The sequence below is a fragment of the Cavia porcellus genome, unplaced genomic scaffold (genome assembly GCF_034190915.1).
Source record: "Cavia porcellus strain 051 isolate PalLab524CR breed Dunkin Hartley unplaced genomic scaffold, mCavPor4.1 scaffold_120, whole genome shotgun sequence".
Lineage (NCBI taxonomy): Eukaryota > Metazoa > Chordata > Mammalia > Rodentia > Caviidae > Cavia > Cavia porcellus.
In genome coordinates, this window is record NW_026947603.1 from 433,879 (window position 1) to 451,859 (window position 17,981).

Consider the following 17,981-nt stretch of genomic DNA (forward strand, 5'->3'; position numbering starts at 1 on the left):
ATAATGAGTGTTCATTTGTGAGCCTTACTAATTCATTCGGTGGGACAAATGTTTTCTCTAGTTTGTCCATGTGATCATTTCTTTTTGTAGTGCTGGAGGTCAAACATGGACCTTGAACGTTCTAAAACGGCTAACACTGAGTTACACTCTCCCCTCTGTTTTCACTAGGCATACACACTGATTTGTGATCATATATTTAACCTAATTTTAATAGTTTTGTCTTCAAGATAATGCACAATAAATGTTTACCAGATGTGCCTCTGTGTCAACCACTACGATAAAGCTAAAACATTGAGAGAATTGCCCACTTGTTTACACAATGTTTTTTCTGATTTTCATATAAAACTGTAAAATGCAAGAGATAAAGGGCCTTGTGAAAAGAGGGGGGAATGAGGATTAAAAACGAATCAGGCTGCGCTGTACAGATGAACCTGCTCCCCACGATGAAGGTAACCGCTGTGTCCCACAAACAGTGACTAATGAGAAGTTTAAAAAGGAAAAGGAAAATACGGAATCCAGCTCTCCCTTTTCCCACACGTTGCTTTTAGCATTCGTTTTGCAAGTCCTTCAGATTTTGTGTGTATTTCAAGCAGGCAGTCGTGAGTTCGATCCCTGGTACCGATAAAAACGAAAAAGACAAAAAAAAAAAAAAAAAAAAAAAAAAAGTGCAGAATTCCCCACTATCTGCACTGTTGAGGCCGGTGTCACTGTACATTATGTCACTAAGCTATTGTCATCATTGTTATTTGCACAATGGTCCATGATATTAGTAAGCAGAAACAGATAATAATCAAGCTACACACTACGTGTTTAAAGTAGAGGTGGTTGTGTTTCTAGGATGACAGCGTGAAAGTCATTCTAGCAGTCTTAAATGTCCATCTGTGTGCAGATAAAAAGAACACGTACAAATTCTTAAATACCATAATTTGAAGACAAGGTAAATTATGGAAAGTGAAGAATAGGAAACTAACATTCTAGAGGGAAGAAGTTCTGAAGGAGACTTTGTGGCTTTTCCACTGGAACATTCCAGAGGCCTTCAATTCATTAAATTATCTAGCAGCTAAGAAACTGAAAATCTAAGAATAAGAGTGGTTTAAGCTTTGGAAATATACCAGTGTATTGAAGCAGATAAATATACAAATTAAGAAAAGTCACTATTTCAGCAGACGCAAAAACCATGGTGGGCTTTTCAGACCCTTAGATGAGAAGTGAGTAGAAAACTCAAGAGCAATTTCCTTTGCTGATGCTCACGATAAGAACCAACGCGGAACGTGGAAGGAGGTGAGGCCTTCGTGGTTATCAAACAAGCCAGCCCGGGCAGGGGCAGGGGCAGGGGCAGGGGCAGGGGCAGGGGCAGGGGCAGGGCAGGGGCAGGGGCAGGGGCGGGGGCAGGGCAGGGGCAGGGGCAGGGCAGGGGCAGGGGCAGGGGCAGGGGCAGGGGCAGGGCAGGGGCAGGGGCAGGGCAGGGGCAGGGCAGGGGCAGGGGCAGGGCAGGGGCAGGGGCAGGGGCAGGGGCAGGGGCAGGGCAGGGGCAGGGGCAGGGGCAGGGGCAGGGCAGGGGCAGGGGCAGGGCAGGGGCAGGGGCAGGGGCAGGGCAGGGGCAGGGGCAGGGGCAGGGGCAGGGGCAGGGGCAGGGGCGGGGGTGGGGGCGGGGGCGGGGGCGGGGGCAGGGCAGGGGCAGGGGCAGGGGCGGGGGCGGGGTCAGGTGGTCTCTCCCACTGGGAACGGAAACCAAGCAACCAAGCAAACGCCCTAGAGGCGGGTGGGATGCGTGGGTGGGATGCGTGGGACCGCGGGAGGGGAGAAGCGGTGGGCACATACAGTGCGGGACGCACTTGTATAGAAATATTACTGCAACTCATCAACTTGTTCAACTATCAGGAACAAATATTTAGAATAAAGATGCAATATTTAGGCATAAATATTTAGAATAAAGATGTGGAACGCAAACCCGTGGGAACGTCGTGCACAGTTACGGGAGTTTTCTGCTTTCTCACTGTTACTGGCAGCAAGTCAACCTGCCACCTTGTTTTGTTATTATTTGACATTTTACTGGAGGGCACCTAGCCAACGCCAGAGGAAAAACAGCAACATAAAATGTAAAGAAATAACAAGTGAAATGCATTAGAAAGACCCCAATACCTGTCAGACATCTAAATACATGAAACTATTAAAGACATTTAACAAAACCACTTGAAGTCGTTATAAAATATATTTGTTTTTCTGTAACAAGAATATATAAGTAGTAGAAACTAAGGTAAGTGCACATTATTGAATACACTAATAAAAGAACTAATACATAAGACTAAATCTAACAAACGATACATGGTTTCATTCTATTGATAAATTTTAAAACTCATTAATGCAAATGAGAGGCTTATTTAATGAATGAAAAATCTCTTCTTCTGGGAATGAATAGTATAAGCAAAATAACCTTCCTGAAATATGTCATGTGGTACAAAAAGTGAATTCAAAATATTCAATTCTTAATGTTTTGTAAAAATCTATATAATGATGCTAAAACCTACAGAGAAATGCAAAAATTATTGCAAATTCAAGGATGTCTTGAACCACTAATTTGAATATCTAAATTTAAGATAAAGTTATGAAAATTAAATCAGATAGTGGCACAAAGATAGAGGAGTGAAATACCAGAACATTACAGAGGCAAGAAACAGAACCAGACTTTTGGATTGTTCCATGTTGATCGGAAGGTACTTCAGAGACTGGAGATGTTTTCATTAGTCTGAGTCGCTGAGATACACAGAAAAATGGAGGACAGAAGACAGAAGCATGAAAAACTGAAACTGAAGCTGAACTCGTGCCATGTACACAGCCAAATTCTAAATGTAACTCTAAATATAAAAATTAATAAATGCAGCCTTTAGAAGAAAACATCTCATTACTGTAGATAAAAATTATCCAGACAGAGAAAAATATTCATTTAAAGAAAAATTATAAATTTAGTTGTGTTGTAGTTATGACATGTTTTCATTGAAACATAAAATTCAAAGTATCAAAGGCTAACCAGGGCCAGCGATTTAGCTCAGTAGCATAAGCACCTTTCTGGCAAGTGCAAGGTCATGAGATTGATCCCTGGTATAAAAAAAGTTACCCAGAGTATTGCATGGTCATATGTATTAATATAGGCCTATACGAATGCATATATACACTCCCACATGTATATACATGTGACTGTGTTTTCACACATATTAATAGATAAATTGCATAGCATATTACTTATCAATATGAAAACACGATGCTATGTTTAAAAATATGGAACTATCACGTAAGGCTACTTTCCAGAACACATTTAGATTTATAGTGAATGAATTGTGTGTGTGTGTGTGTGTGTGTGTGTGTGTGTGTGCATAGAGAGAGTTTCCATTTCTGTTCTTCAGTATGTTTGAATTTACTGTAAAAATCTCAAATTAAAAATAAATTTTCCTTTAAATGTAAAGCCAATATAGAAAACCACTTTGAAATCAAAGACACTCCTCGACACCTAATAAACAGACTGAAAACACTCGTAATGGGCATGAAAACCAGCCGTGATGGGGAGATAAGGATACACAAGTGGGAGGTGAGATGTCTAGTAACCCGGAACTTCACGTCCAGCATCAAATCCTGAAGTACGTGGATGTGTTCAGGAGAAGCTAGGTATAACACGCTTCTGGGAGCACTGTGTGCGGTCTCCCCAGACAGAAAAACAGCCCAGGTACGCCCCCATATGCACAATGTGAAAGGCACAGAAATCAGTTGTGGTTCATTCAAACAGTAAGATTGCATACAGCAAAATAAATGAACAAATTGTAGCTACACATAGTAGTATAATCTTTCTCAGAAATATAATTCCGAACTGAATATCCAGGTACCAGATAATTACAGTAGTACAACATTCAAACACAGTACAATTGATCTAGAGTTTCGGAAGTCCTTATAAGGATTAGCGCTTTGTTAATAGTAGCTGGTAACAGGAATTAAGACAGATTCCCATGATGCTGGACATATTTATTATTTGATTTATTTGGTTATTATAAAAGTGCTCAATGGGGGAAATTAGCAAACTGTGAACTTATTATTTTGCCCTTTTTATATGTATGTTATACTTCAAATGTTCAATAAAGTAAACTAATTTAATTTAAAAATTGTTTGACTGTACAGAGAAGTCTGTGAGATGGAGTGTTTTCAGCTTTAAAAAACTCATAACACATTAACGGTTTTAAAGGCATAGAATTACAAAGAAATTGCTGGCATGCATAATTTTCCTACTAACATATAGATTCTTATCTAACAGACTTTCATAGGAATAAATGAGCTTTCTTTCAAAGATGTGTAAACATTAAGGGTAGTTACAGGAATTTAATGAAGAACATAAGCATTTCCTAACACGAAACTCTCTCTTGGCTCATGCAGGAGGGAAGAAAAAGATTGGCAAATTAATAGCTGCAGCTGTGTGCCCACTACCTGTGTCTCGATCTGTCAGCAGCGTGGACCCATTCAAGCAAATGCTGAATGAAACGTATTGGAGGACTTAGTCACATACGTTCTTCCCTCTCAATACCTACTCACCTTCTAAAGGTGCATTTAATGCCCTTTGATTATGGACAATTTTGGTAGAAGTCACTCTTGGCTTGATATTTACCCTATTACTGCAATCAGGGAGTGGCAGGAAGCTAAAATTCGCTTATTTATGCTCTCAGGCAAGTCATTATGTCAAGTGCTCCACGAAACCCTTCCATCATTTCCCAGCAGCTCCTTTCTTGAAGTAACCAGAATGTCCTGATAATTCAGGATAATTACCATCTCTCTCCCGTGTGCCCGCATTATATCACACAGGAAAGTCAGCTCTTCGCTGGAGTTTCAGCAGTGGGCCTAATTTAATTAATCATGATTTTTATCAAAGATTTTTGGGATGATGTCAGACAAGGATCATAAAGTTGTTGCCCTTTAGAAGAAAGTTTCATTGCGAGAGATGAATAAAACATTTCAGAGGGGATCGTGAAATTTTGCCATTATTACCTCTATAAGTCAATTTTATTCAAAATAGGTTCTGGGGGAAAATAATGTAGATGTTAAATTTTACATGAAATATCAGATAATTTGGGATTGGAATGAATGTTCAGGTTTCAATAAAATAGTACTTACCAGAGCCCTTCTCTCTATCGTTAATCTGTCTGGGATATGTCATGCAGTAGCTCCTGAAATTACTTGATCTCATTACATCTTTTATTTGCTTCCCATGGACATTTTCATAATTAGTGTTCCAGAGAAATGCCTTTGACATTGAGAGGTGCTCACACACTTTTTAATGGTGTAGTTAAAAATGAAATATAGAACCATAATCCTATTTATTTTACATGTCAAAGAAGATACTCTTGTATATTGACTGGCACTAAAACTCTTCCAAAATTAAAGAATCAGAGCAGTATGCCTAAAAGAAGACCCCAACCGCTAACAAAATGGTATGTCTCGCCAGGTTATTATCCTCAAAGTAGAATAGAAATAAAGAAATACATGGCCCTGATAAAGTTAAACTACACATGAAATAGCAAAACATAAAAGAAATGACAGTTAAACCAGACTGACCCAGGTGAAAAAATCTATCATTGGTTCCACAGATTACTTGGCTCTGAGCCCTGAAATACAGGTGAGTATGGTTAAGACAGTGATAAAATATTCCCTGTGCCATATCTGGCTTCTGGGTGAGAGCACAGCACTGAAAATCAGGGGTACCATATATCTACTAAAAATTGATTGCAGGTCCACATTTCTCAAGAGCCTGAAGAAGGGAGAGAAAGATACCATGAATCGATCAGCTGTTCCTGAGAACACCATGAAGAGGCGAGCCACAGAAATGTATATCAACTTGATTTTTCTAAATTGCATTATGTCTAAATGGAAAACACATATTACACTCAAGGCAATTCAAGACATTAATATTGGTAGAGATATCGAGCACATCAGTTGAGCGAGATTCCTGTACAGGAGGGTAGGGTGACCTTGGTCCTTGGGTGACACAGACTCTCCTGGCTTATCCAGGACAGTTTCCACTTACACAGCTGAATGTTATTTAACCCTACAGTTTGGCTAATAAAGGAAATCATGTTGATAAGAATATTACTTTGCTAAATGGGGAGGAAAAGTTGAGGGTCATTATCATTCAGGAATGGTGGGTGAAGGATATTTGAATAATTTCTTTTTTTATTTTCAAATGCATTCTGATAATTTACTACTATGATAGCATAGATTGTGATTTTTTTGCCAGTGTGGATTTGGCATAATGTATTGTTCAGTCTTATTTCGCAAAGGAATTCTTTTCCATGGAGAATTTCTGGACTAGGCTGTAAACTTTGGGAAACAATGATCAATAGGATCATATTCTCAGAGGTGTCACCGAACCTTCTTCTTCATCCAGAACTTCCTTCCTGCCAATCCCTGGATCATGTACCAAGGGTGGCCTTATCATTTATCACTCAAACAGTCAAAATTAAAAGTAAGAGAGGCCATGATCGATGATTCTACACAGGCATGACCTAAACCTAGGTCTACCCTTTATGAGCCTATTTAAAAATTTGATGTTCCTAAGTTGAATAAATTCTATACAAGTTGCTCATCTTTGACAGTTTAAAGTGCTACAAAACTACGTGAACTGTAGCTGAACGCTGTGGGTGTGTGTATCTCAGTTTACAAAATCCTCATGAAAACGCTACTTCATGGATGAACTCTTATTTAGGAAAGACCTACAGAGATGGCTTGGGCAAAGATAAAAATGTAACACTGATTTCTAGTCCTGAAGGGGAAAATAAGCCTCGTCAGTATCATCGGTGAGAACCATAGCTTTAATTCAGTGTACTTTTTTAACTGATTGGTTTATTGCTACATTTTAGACACTATGGAAATCAGTCCAGAGAGTCCTCAAAAACCAGAATGACTCGCACTGTCATTGTTTGTCTGCTTTTTATGCTTTTATTTTGTGACCTGAGCAACCACTTCTAAGTAACAATATGTAACTTATTAACTAGTGATTTCTTATTGTGGTTTCTTTTTGAAATTTTGTACTATTTCTACTCTTTTTCCTTCTTTACTTTTTTTCTTAAAAAAAAAAAAAACGAAACAAAAAGTAAAACTACAGGTTGCATTCAATCCAGTTTTCCTTTTCTGTTATCTTCCTGAAAAAATTAACAGCATCATACCACGGCAACATAAGCACATCTGTGTTTACAGGAGCGTCATTTGTAATAGTCAAATCCTGGAAGCAGCCTAAATGCCCATCAATTGATGAATGGAGAAAGATGTGTGTTTTTTTTTTTTTTTTAATACAGTAGGATACTACTCTACCATAAAGAGGACAAGCCTAAAACATGTCTAGATAAATGGATGCCCATTGAGGGCATGAAATAAATCTTAAATGAAATAAATCATACGCATGTATAAATATTGCATTATTTCTCTGGTGTGAGAAGCCTAAAGTTTAAATAAGGTCCAAAATATACAATAGATATTGTGGAATAGGAAGAAAACATTCAAATGGGAAGGGGGTGGGGGAGGGAGCAGAGGAAGGAAGGGTAAAGAAAAAAACAAAGGAAAAATCGAAGCAGAAGTTTTGTAAACGAGGATTGGAAGAAGGGCTGAAGGGAGGGGAGGGGAATGGGAGAAAAGAAAATCAAGATATTGATGTGTAGGAACTTGAAAGTACTTTATGTGATCACGGTCAGTACTTATTAAAGTTGTAAAGTGAAAACAATGTATTAGGCATTTCCGTAGTTCATTACACAAACTAATGATATTGTAAGCTGCACAATGAATTACAGAAAGACACGTGGGATGTAAAGGAATAAAAATTATACTCGTCTCCATACAAAAAGACTGGTGGAAATCAATAGCACTAAGCCCCGGCCACAGGTGGATGTGTAATTCTCACACTGACACTGTCTTTAGATTTATACCCTGATGGGTACTTTACTTTTTACCTTATTAGATATTTGTGAAAATTTTCTTCTTTATTTAAAAAATCCATTCATGCATTTCATGAATAAAATAAAAGAATAAAGGACAATGTATACATCGACTCTGAATTTTACCACTTCACATTTATTTATTTTATTTTTATTTTAAAGAGATTAAGACAAAAGAGGACATAACAAAGCAGATCAGGTCAGAACAATGCAAGTAACACAGCATTTTACCACAAGACAACCCATAATTAACAGTGACTAGCATAGTGTCTCTTTCTTTGAAATAGTTGAGCATAGCTTCATATATGATAGTATCAAGCATAACAAAACAGTATAAAACCATTCAAGAGAATGAAAGCATTACAGGGCTTTCAGAACCAAATAGCAGAGAACGAACAATGGCTACTATATTATCTCATTTTCCCTAGGATATTTGTTTATACTATCACAAATAATAATATCCAATAAGACATAACAGGGTAGAACCAAAGGCAACAGAAAAACAAAAGCATAGTAGGACTTCAGAGTAAGATGATTCTAAATCAGCTCTGGCTGTTCTAATGTCTTCTTTTCTGTAAAATAGCTGTTTATACTATCACAGATAATAAAATCAAACAACCTGGGATGAAACCATTCCATCTAATGAGTACAGACACTATAAGGCTTCAGAGCAATGTAATTGGGAATCATGATTACTATAAGCACTTATGTACTCTTACAATTTCTTACACTAGGGAAACTATACGGTATTTATGTGTGAGTTTGATTTTATTTCGCTTATGAGTATGGTCTCAAGTTGTGTCCATTTATTTATAAATATCTCAATGTGATCCTTCTTTCTAGCTGAGTAGTACTCCATTGTACAAAAATATCACAGTTTTTTTATCCATTCCTCAGTTGATGGCCACTTAGGTTATTTCCAAGATCTGCCTATTACAAATTGTGCTGCTATAAACATGGGTGCACGTATATCACTGTCGTATGATGTTTTCAGTTCTTCTGGGAATATGCCTAGAAGTAGAATAGCTGGAACAAATGAGACTTCCAATCCCAGATTGTGGTTGAGGAATCTCCAGACTGACCTCCACAATGGCTGCACCAGTCTACACTCCCACCAACAGTGCAGGAGAGTTCCTTTTTCCCCACAGCCTCTCCAGCATTGGTTGTTGGTAGTTTTCTTGATCATAGCCATTCTTTCAGGAGTGAGATGGAATCTCAGTGTGGTTTTAATTTGCATTTCTCTAATGAGTAATGATGATGAAAATTTTCTCATGTATTTATTTGCCATTTGTATTTCTTCATCTGAGAACTGTGTATTCATCTCAGATGCCCATTTTTGGATTCGGTCTTTGAATTTCAGGGGTCTGATTTTTTTCTAATTCTTTATATGTTTTAGACAGGAGCCTTTTGTCTGAGGGACAGTTCACTAAGAATTTTTCCCAGTTTGTGGGTTTTCTTTTTACTATGCTGGAGATTTCTTTTGACATGGCACTTCACTTTTCAAAACTTTACAGTAAATTATTTACATACCTCTGAGAAATTTAATGTGTTATCGTCAAACACAGATTTAATTTAGACTTCCCAGTTACAGAATGTTTTGCAGGCATGTTCAGCAGTTGGGGATATCTGACCATGAAAGAGTTAAGTCTGTCAAACAAAGAAGACACAAATAGAACGTGGAAAGCAGGAAAATGCTTCCCGTGCACTGCCCTCTTTACAGGTCACTAAGTGTGAAATAGGTTGCTTTTGAATGGCATTTAAAAAAGAAATTCCTAACAAAATGGCTCTAATTAAAGCAAAATTAATAGTGGATCAAACTTTTAGGCTTTTAAGTCAAACTGACGCGGTGTTCCGGTGCTCTGTGTATAAGAAGAGCACGGGAACCAGTGGTGTGCTCCAGAGAACGTAAACTGTCCAGCTACCAAAGACTACAAACTGTCCTGAATGGTTAAATTTAAGTGTTTGTTACATGAAAAAGATACACTGCCATTAGTCCTCCTGAAACACTCCCCTCCTTGGGAACACACGTGTGCCCTCATGCCTGCCCCTTCCTGAGCTGCTGAGTAGCTCCTTCCCTCAGTGTCTTTACAAGATGTGAAAACACAACACAACCCAAGAAACAAACCCTAAGGAGGATGCTGGTGCTCGGTGTCATCCAAGAGGAAACGGCCTGATGACAGCATGGCGATGCCCACATCCTCCATCACGCCCCAGATCTGGCACCATGCAACTTCTGGATCTTCCCAAAATCAAAATGACTAGGAAAGGTAAATGCTTTGAACTGACTGGGCACACAGGGGCAGCCAGGGCTGTGCACCTGACCATCTCAGGAGAAGGGGTTTGAGGGCTGATGCCAAGATGCAAAAACCATGGTGTGAGTGTGCACAGAGCCAGGGGAAGAGCCCCAGGGGGTTGATGACAGTGTCATTTACAGGGAGAATTTTTAAAATGTCAGTGCATCATACTTTGTTATACCTCATATATATATATATATATATATATATATATATATATATATATAAAATCACCATGTATAATATAACTAATACTATGATTCAGATAACACTTAAAGATAACAAGTATAGAATAGAAACAGCTAAGCGCAAGAGCACCCTGGGTTAGCCCTGAGTAATGGTCAGCCTACTTTCTGAGCATATTTAGAAATTTAGTATCCTCTGAATTGAACTAACTTATCACACACACACACACACACACACACACACAAATATATATATATATATATATATATATATGAGATTCAGTTATATATTACAGATTCAGAACTCTGAAAAGCTAAAATAAATTGAGCTCTTCTCTTCCCTACCCTTCTCTCTCTCTCTCTCTCTCTCTCTCTCTCTCTCTCTCTCTCTCTCTCTCTCTATCTCTCTATCATGAGATCTAGAATTTCTGGACTCGTTAACTCACATTTGTAGGTAGGTAGACTTGCAGATAAATACACAATCAGGAATATGGTTGTATATATAGAAGAGCATATCTATCAATCTTCTATTTATCAATCTAAAGGCATAAAGACCTACATATATGCTGGCATATATGTGTGTGTGTGATGTGTGTGTAGTAATCAATTTAAAGATGTCGGTGTCCACAAGTCTAGTAATATATATATATATATATATATATATATATATATGATTTTAGAGAAGAATTAGGATCATGTGTGTATTGACTTAATTGTATTGATTTTGTTTTTCTTACTGGAAAATATACCCCAATTGTTTTTGTCTTTATCCATAGTTAACAGTATCAGTCACAAAGAAATGGTATCAGAAACAAAGTAACTGTACTCTTGACAGGAAAATAATTTCACAGGTTGTAATGAGTGTGTAAGCTAATGTTCTATGTGTTCTTTAATTGTTTGCACTTTATGTTTGCTAGATGTGGATGAAACACAGTCAGCTTTCTTATCAGCACTGTGTAATAGGCAAGGGGTCCCTTCGGACAGATAAAGAGGAAACTTCAGTGTGTGTGAGCCTTCGGATTCGGAGGTGAGGAAACTGCAAAAAATTTTTCAAATTCAGTGATGTTCAATCACTGAAAACAGCATTGATATGTTTGTACAAATAGTGTCTTTCTGAGAAAAAATTTAACAGCAATATAATATATTCTTTTCATGATATACATTTTCCTTAAGAACAATAACTTCTTGAAATTTTTTCTTCTTGAAAAGTTTTTAATGCAACGAAAACCAAATACTCTTGTTTCCTTTCATTTATGAAATTATCCAAGCAATTTCATACATTCTCAATTTTAAAAAGTTTTGTACTGTAACTTTTATTAGCTGCTTAATATGTCACATGAATAATATACAAGGAATTTAGTTAGCCTGAATTTCATGATCAAATGATTGACATCCAGCTTTTGCTCACTTAAAACTAAGAAGATTCATTTTAAAAGATTTTGATGTACGCCAATGATTGTTTCTTGAAAATGTATTTCTAGATACAATGAAATTTTATAGTTTAAAAGTTTCATGCATATTCTTACGCTTCTCTTCAAAAACGCATGTCAATTTGTTCTAATGGATCACTCTTTAAGAAACTGATTTTTCAGTGTGGAATTTTCTGATTAGATAGAAGTTATTCTCATTATTTAAATTTATAACACTATGCTGATGAACATCTATATCTTGTCTAATTTTAGTTTTCTCTTGAAATAATCTGCCCATTTTCCAATTTCTTATTTTTTAAAAAATTATTTTCTTACATATTTATAGGATTTATTCATGTACTAATATATGTAATTAGTTTGCATTTCTTTTGTACTTTTGACATTTTAAAATATTTTATCATCTATTCATTTTATTATTTTGGTATCTGAGATTTATACTTACAATTCAACTTTGTGTTATTTTTATGTACTTTCCTGTAATTAAAGTGTGTATATCTATGTATACAGTATACATGTATACAGTATATATGTATACTGTATACTTGATAATGGCAGTGCAAACACTTTTCTTGAGATGTTGAAGCTTATCATGAGTCCTGAAATCCAGTGTGTAATCTCCTGTTCCGTATTATCTGCCTAACGGATATAAACATTTATTTATCATAATCGTTGTCACAGTTTCTTGACAGATTTTCTTCACACAAATGTCTTCCTAGACAGTGCTGCTTCCTTCTACCTCCTTTATAAGTGAACTAGGGGAGTCTGTGTAACTTTGTAAAGCTGGAGCGCTTCTGTTGAAACTTTATGGAGAATACTAAAATGATCGTACTGGAGACAGACCTGAGGGAGGAGACTTGTGCAGGTGCCCTGGCAGCGCCAGGAGCCAGCCCAGAATCAAACACTGCGCGCAGCTGCCTTGGGGACTTGGGGCCTGACTTCTATTGTATATCCAGGTACATATAAAATAAAATATGCATTCAATAAAGTACCTGCTTGAGGCTCCTTCAGTAACGCTTTACTAAGCTCATCAATTCCTCTTCACTGATAAATACTACGCAAGATAACTTTAGTACATTTGTCTATTTTTTTTAAAAAATGAATATTTTTCTGGAATTTTTACTTGCATGCAGAACTCTATATGCACATGTCCACAAGTTTCTCTAAAATGCATAATTAGGAATAAACATGCCTTTAATATATGAGAAACCTGAGCCAGGAGTAAAAGGGAAACCAACTTACCATACCTTAAATGTTTGCAAGATAGAAAATCAAACTAACAAGTCATTCAGTAAACTGCCTTTTATTCTCTTATCTTAAATTTATTTTATTCTAAAAAATCAGTTGTCTGCCAACTGCAGCATTAATAAGAACAATGTGGGATTTTTATACAACAGAGTACTACTCAGCTATAAATAAGGATGAACTCGAGATTTTTGTGGGAAAATGGATGTAATTTGAGACCATACTCATCATGTGACATAAATCAGACTTGCACAGGTCAACATCACATTATCTCCCTAGTGTAAAACAGTGAAAAAGCTAATAAGATACAAAATATATGATAGATATTGTGAAAGGGAAAGAGAAAGAAATTGTTCCAAAGGGGAAAAAAAACTGGGATGGGAAAGGAGAAAAGAAAGGAGGAAACAGCAGGTACAGACACAGACGTCTGTGTATACACAGAACTGATAATTACACTAACTGTACTAATGGTTACTAATTCATCAAAAAAGGCCAGTTTCTGCTCCATTGTTTAGAAATTTCGCATACCGGTATTTTCTAATCTGAGCAGCTAATCTGAAGATAACGATGCACAATGTATAAACCATTGTTAATCTCCTATCATTTTGTGTTGGAATTCTGTATCATCCTTTTCATTCTTTTTTCATTTTAAAATTAAACAAATCAGCTGCCCTACACAGGCTTATAAACGCATCTACAATCCTGAGAGCTCCTGGAACCCGCGGTTGGAATAACGGCCGCTGACTGTCGGGACTTCGGGGGCCCACTCTGTGCTGTCCAGCGGAGCAGAGGGATCTGAAGGCCAGTCAATGAACGGTCTTTCCTCTAACTGGGTCACATCTGCTGTCCGGCGCTGCCCACGGCCCGGGTACTGTATGAAGACAGGCCCAGCGTCCACAGACTGTGGAGTGCAGGGTGGGTCCAGCAGGGTGATCCGAGACGCCCGCGGGCAAGAGGACTCCTGAGCCATCCTGGAAAATGCAGAGGCCCGGGAGAGTGCGCAGGCCCTGACCCGGGAAGGCTGCGTTCTGGACACCGCAGGAAACCCAGATTCAGGAAGGGAGCGCTTCCCACCAGGCCTCCCTGAAGTGCGGAGAGAAGACTTAGGACGCGCAAGGGCCTTTGCAGGCGGCTCGCTCTGCGGACCTATTTTCTGAACCGGTTCTGTCTACACGGCACGGGTGGAACTGGTCACGGACTGTGTGTCCGCGTGTGCTTCGGTCTGCTCCGCTCCCGCACTCGCTCCTGTGGGCTTCAGCGCAGATCAGCAGCCTCCTCCAGGCTGGCTCTGCAGCTCTGCAGACAGCGCAGGGACCGCGTGGACGCCTGCCTGCCTCTCCAGAGCATCCCTAAACGTCACAGCAAACGTTACCTGACGCCTTGTAGACATTAAATATCATTTCAGGTAAAAGCATGTTTTAGAAAACCGCATATATAGTTCACTATAATTATTTTTGCTTTTAAATTTCTCTACGTTTTATTTGTAACTATTTCTAATATTTCTCTACTATATCAACATGAATGTTTCTACTTTGTAATATTGTTTTGCACAAGTGAAATTATATAAACTCCATAGAGGTACACGGTGTTCACTATCTTTATCAGTAACTATGATTTTCCATATTTACCATATTTATGATTTACCATTAGATACTCAAGATCTATGTGATATTCTTTAAAAGATTATTTTAATTCACCCACCTTCAAAGATATTTAGTATACGCATTTTTATTTTTTGAACTTTGTATTTGCTACATAACTGCTATAATTTTTAAACATATATTTGAAAACAGGAAAATAGATCTTTTGCAGAAGAAAAGGAGACTAAGAGATGGAAAGAGAAATGGAGAGAAGGGGAGAGAAAACAGAAGGGGGATGTGTTCTGGCTGTGCTCCAGCCTCCCGTAGCAATCACAATCATTATTTCCTGCAAACATAGCCGAGAAAAAAGTGTTTTTTAAAAAGTTGTCATAGTGAGCTTACTATGATCAACTCCTCTTCAAAATCAACATGTCAGTTTTGTTATCTGCATACAGGATTTAAAATCATGCTAATATTGCAGATTTTAAATACATAGTTGGATAATGTTTTCATTGTTCGACTTGTAATATTTAAACTGTTTCAGATAAATTGTTAATATGTTACTTCAGTTTTCTCTTGTACATATGCATTTAATTTAATTTTAAACTTGTCCTTTAAAAGACACACAGAAATTGTAACCTTCTAATATCTTTTCATAGCAGCTTGATGAAATCCATTTAAATGGTCATTTTATCCCAAAGCTTCATATTACTACACTGATTATCGTATGCATCATGTTCAAATCTATTTTTACTCTCTCTTGTGTACATGCTCGTGTACACATGATAGAGGTAGCTTTGTTTATGAGAAAATTATTATAAAATTCTCTTTATTTCTTTAAATTTTGAAAAAATCAGACTAGAAAGATTGTTTTGTGTATTTATGATAGTTTGTTGTTTTTCATTATATTTTATGGACATGTAAATGTGAGATTTTCTTAATTTCATGAAGTGTTTCTTCTATCATTCTACATATTCAGAAATACATTTCCTACTAAATATTAGGAAACCATTTCACACAATTATTATACAGTATTTAGCATCAGAGTATATTAAGACTTCTTCATATAAAGAGTTATAAATATTTAAACCAAACAAAGCATTCTGGGAAGGGTAGTAAATATGATGGCAAGTTAGATTTTTTCATGATTTCATACTTGCACAAAGTTTGTAAGAATACTTCATAGTGTTTCTGTTTATCCTTCACTTGTGTTTAGTTAACTGACAGACAAACCGACAGAGAGGCAGACAGCTATAGATAAAGAAACCATAAATCTTGGTAGAAAAACAATTAAATACAATAGTTCTGCATAAGGAGGATTCGAACAACATGAATCAAGAGATTTCTTCCCACTGTTCAAAATATTAATAATCTCTTGGCTAAGGAAATAAACCATTCGGCACATTATTGAACTTCACTGAGAATGGCTTCTTAGGCATTTTCTTTCCACATGTGATACATCCTTCAGACCAGAGTAAGAGATGAGGTTAAACACCTGGAGAACTCCAGAGGGCCACACACCTTTGTCTTTTTATCCAGAAGTTACACAGCTAAGTGGAAAAAACTCACCCTCACCCCAAAACACCTGTGGGCTGTGCTCTAACCTCCTCATAGAGCTGTGTTCCCTGATGTCCTGAACTGAGCTTCTCCTCAAAACAGAGCTGAGGGACTGCCAGAAAACTTTGATTTGCATCATGGTTTTGTTCCTCTTAGTCTCATTTCTGCTGTCTGCAGAAACTAAGGGCCAAGGTCATAGTCTGATTTCTGGGGAGAGCTGAAGTCTACAAGTCAGGTGTAAGTGCGTGTGTCCCTGAGGCATGGTGACACTTCAGAAACGAAGATTCCAGAAAAAAGAATGAACACTGTCCTCAATTCACAGGGAGAAGGCAGCTGAATGTCCACACTCTGATCCCACTGGACTCATCCAAAGCAGAGAGTGGCTTCTTCAGGTTCCCGGGCCCTGAACGCAGAAGGCCTGGACAGCAGCTCGCCTACCAAAACAGCAACCATGAGAAATGGTACCATTACAAGAGTGGATAGTCCAAGACACACAAAACTAAGACTTACAACCAACGATATGAAACAAACTTTGTAATGAGAGGGGAGGTTCCAAGCAGGTCCTTCACTCGGGAAGATGAGAAAGCCCAGCCTGCCTGCCCCTCGCTACTGAACTTCCCGTTTTTGCTAGAAGGATGAAAGAGTGGCCCTCTGTTCTCTAACCCCGCCAGCCTGTGGTGCTTGGTTAACACAAACTTGCAAACCTGAGAACAAGCCCTTCTACTCTCAAAATGAATATACCTGTATGTACGTGTATATAACAATATTATATATTTATTGGCATAAACGGTATTTATATATGTCACAATTTGTATAAAATCCATATTTTATCATAATTTTCATGGAACCAATTGAGGGTCACAGAATATTTTGATTGTTCTTTACTGTACTCTTATCACTTTGCAAATTTTGGTTGCAATTCAGAAATATAAGTAGATCCCACATTAGTTTAGATTTTGTGTCTGTACTAATATTTCTGTCTGAAATTAAACAACACAGTTGTGACTCTATCTGAACATAAGTGACAGGATTGATGTCTTTCCTGAATTCAACTGCATTTTTCAAATTAGAAAGTCTGCTTTTCCAAATGTTTGTGTTACTCTCAAATTGCCCATTGTTAACGCTCTGTCCATCATTTTCTAGAGTTTAAATGATCAACAGATCAGGGAATAAAGACCTTATCTGCTGCACGGGCCACTTGCCATGGGGAGACGCCTGCGCCCTGGCTAATTTCAGCCGCGCTGGGGGCCTGACCTCTGCTTAACATCCCTGACCACCGCGTTCCTCCATCCTCCCAGGACTCTGCCTCAGCCCCCTGCAAAGCCTGAATCAAGTTAGCTGAAGTCCCCTAGTGGTCACTGACTGACCCTAGTAAAGAGGAGCTCGCATTTACGCCTTAAAAGCTTTAGCATCTCCTGTGTTTTGGGAGGTGGAGGGCTGTTATTTGGCCTCAGGAACAGATCCAGGAAACTAGAGACACCAGCCTCTCCCAGCTCCAGGTGTTCTTCAGAGAAGTGGAGAGACTGAGGCTCCCGCCTGCATTTCCCGGGCCTGGCAGGGCAGGGGAACGCGTTAAGGACTTTTAGGCGTTTCCCCTCTTAGCGACTATTCCTGTGTTTCCTATGTCCTTCCCTCAGAAATGCAGAGATGAAACTATTTTTTTAAATTTGGTTAATATAACTTTAATCGAAGTCATATTTTAATGAAAGATGAAAGTAAATGAAGACAATTAGCA